This window comes from Arachis stenosperma, chromosome 3 (genome assembly GCF_014773155.1).
Source record: "Arachis stenosperma cultivar V10309 chromosome 3, arast.V10309.gnm1.PFL2, whole genome shotgun sequence".
NCBI lineage: Eukaryota > Viridiplantae > Streptophyta > Magnoliopsida > Fabales > Fabaceae > Arachis > Arachis stenosperma.
In genome coordinates this window covers 83,832,695-83,834,719 of record NC_080379.1, presented here as the reverse complement: position 1 = coordinate 83,834,719, position 2,025 = coordinate 83,832,695, and the positions used below count along the sequence as shown (strand labels likewise).

The window sequence follows — 2,025 nt, the reverse complement described above, 5'->3', positions numbered from 1 at the left end:
CTGCGGGCATTCATCAGTATAATGGCTATAATCAGCACAGATTTCGCAAACTCTCTGTGGGACTAGCTGCTGGTTTTGCTGTGGTGGAGGAGGTTGAGCTTGCTGAGCTTGTTGTTGATTCATTTGCATCTGCTTCAGGTAGTTGGTCATCTCACATATACTCTGAGCTAGAGCCACAGTCTCTCTGTTAGAGGATACTTCTGCAACGGCTTTTGAACGGCCTTGTCTTTGCCTGTGGTTCCTAGTAGATTCAGCTAAATCACTAATCAATTGCCATGCCTCATCAGTGGTCTTGTACTTCTTCATAGACCCATTGCTAGCACTTTCCAATTTGGTCTTATCTTGGGGTCTCATACCCTGTGTGATATAGCTGAGTAACACCATCTTATCAATTCTGTGGTGGGGGCATGCTTCCAGAAGATTATTGAAGCGCTCCCAATATTCAAAGAGAGACTCATTGTCATCCTGAACAATGGTAGAGATATCCTTCCTCAGTTTATCAGTAACTTCAGATGGAAAGAATTTCTCCAAAAACTCCTTTCTGAGTGTATCCTAGTTGGATACATTTGCTAGAGGTTGAGTGTAGTACCACTCTCTTGCTTTTCCCTCAAGAGAAAACGGGAAAGCTTTCAGCAAAATTGAAGTTTCATCAGTACCATCACGCCTGACAATAGAACAGGCTGCCTGGAAATCTCTCAAGTGCTTGATGGGCTCTTGAGCAGGTAAGCCATGAAACTTGGGCATCAAATTTAGTAGTGCAATCTTTATTTCGAAATCTGTAGCTACCGCTGGATGATGCCCTTGAAACGGTTGCATCGTAAAATAAGGAGCTCCTTCCTCCTGGATGGTGACTCTCCTAGCTGCCATGTCTTCTGCACGTAAAACAACCAAATCAGTAGAACAGGGGCTGGTTTCTTCCTCAACTGACGATTCAGATTCGTCCTCAGAGAGGACTAACCGACGCTTAGCTCGCCTTATTCGTGAAATAGTCCTTTCAATTTCAGGATCGAATATTGGTAAGTTGGGGTCAGGTAGTGAACGCGTCATTTGACGAAAGAAATACGCAGCTCATAGTAAAAACAATAAAATAAAATGCAAATAAATAAATTCTAATTAATAACTTTAGCACTCTATTGCAACTCCCCGGGAACGGCGCCAAAAATTAATGGAGCACAGAAAGTGGTGAATTAAAAATTATTAAATTAATTACGTTGCCAATATAGTTCTTAACTCACTGAAAATCTGCCTATCAATTTAGAAATATGTCACAGAGAATTTAAATTAAAAACTACTGGGATTTTGAGTCCCAGGTCGTCTCCCAACGAGTTGCAGGAAAGTGTGCTATTTTATTAATTAGATGTTTCCAAAAAGTTGAGTAAAGTAGATGGAAAATTAAATTGAGGAAATTTGAAGAATATAAATAAAAGCCTTGACTGGGAGTTGATTAGTTGGAATCTCTATTATTGATGGAGTGATTTCAGGATTAATTTATAATTAATGGTTGTTCTGTTTAGTTATCCTTTACTAGGTAAAGGAAAGTCAAACAAGTTGGAATGATAGATCTGTTCACGAGTTGCAACCCACTTAGTTCAAAGGGATTGGTGTTAGTGACAAGATAGCAATCCAACAGTTAACCCAATTACAAATTCTCTTTCAATCCTTCCAACTCAAGAGTTCCTTTCAATCAACTCCCCATCAAGTGAGGGGAACTACTCGCACATTGTAAATAATAAATCCATAACATATGAAAGGGAATTAAAAGAAGACATGATTATTGGAAGGTAAAATGGATTAAAATGAAAGAAATAATTCTTGTATTAAATAATCATAAAAGTATTCAGATGACAAAATTGAACAAAGCAAAGAACATGGAAGAAATAAACCAAGTTAAGAGAACGAACTAGAATGACGAAGTCTTGATGAGGAAATAACTCTTCTCAATGTTCCAATGCTAAGACTAGGGGTGGAAAAAGGCCAGGCGGCCTGCCAGGGGCCTGCAGCCTGGCCTGTGTTTGGCCTGGCCTG

The 2,025-nt window shown here is 39.5% G+C and overlaps 1 non-coding gene across 1 annotated transcript; it reads left to right on the top strand.

Moving 5' to 3' along the window:
* Positions 1-391: 391 nt before the first annotated feature.
* LOC130971470 (small nucleolar RNA R71) lies at positions 392-498 on the top strand. Its single transcript, XR_009082688.1, has one exon. It is a non-coding gene; the product is annotated as a small nucleolar RNA R71 (small nucleolar RNA).
* Positions 499-2,025: the final 1,527 nt, after the last annotated feature.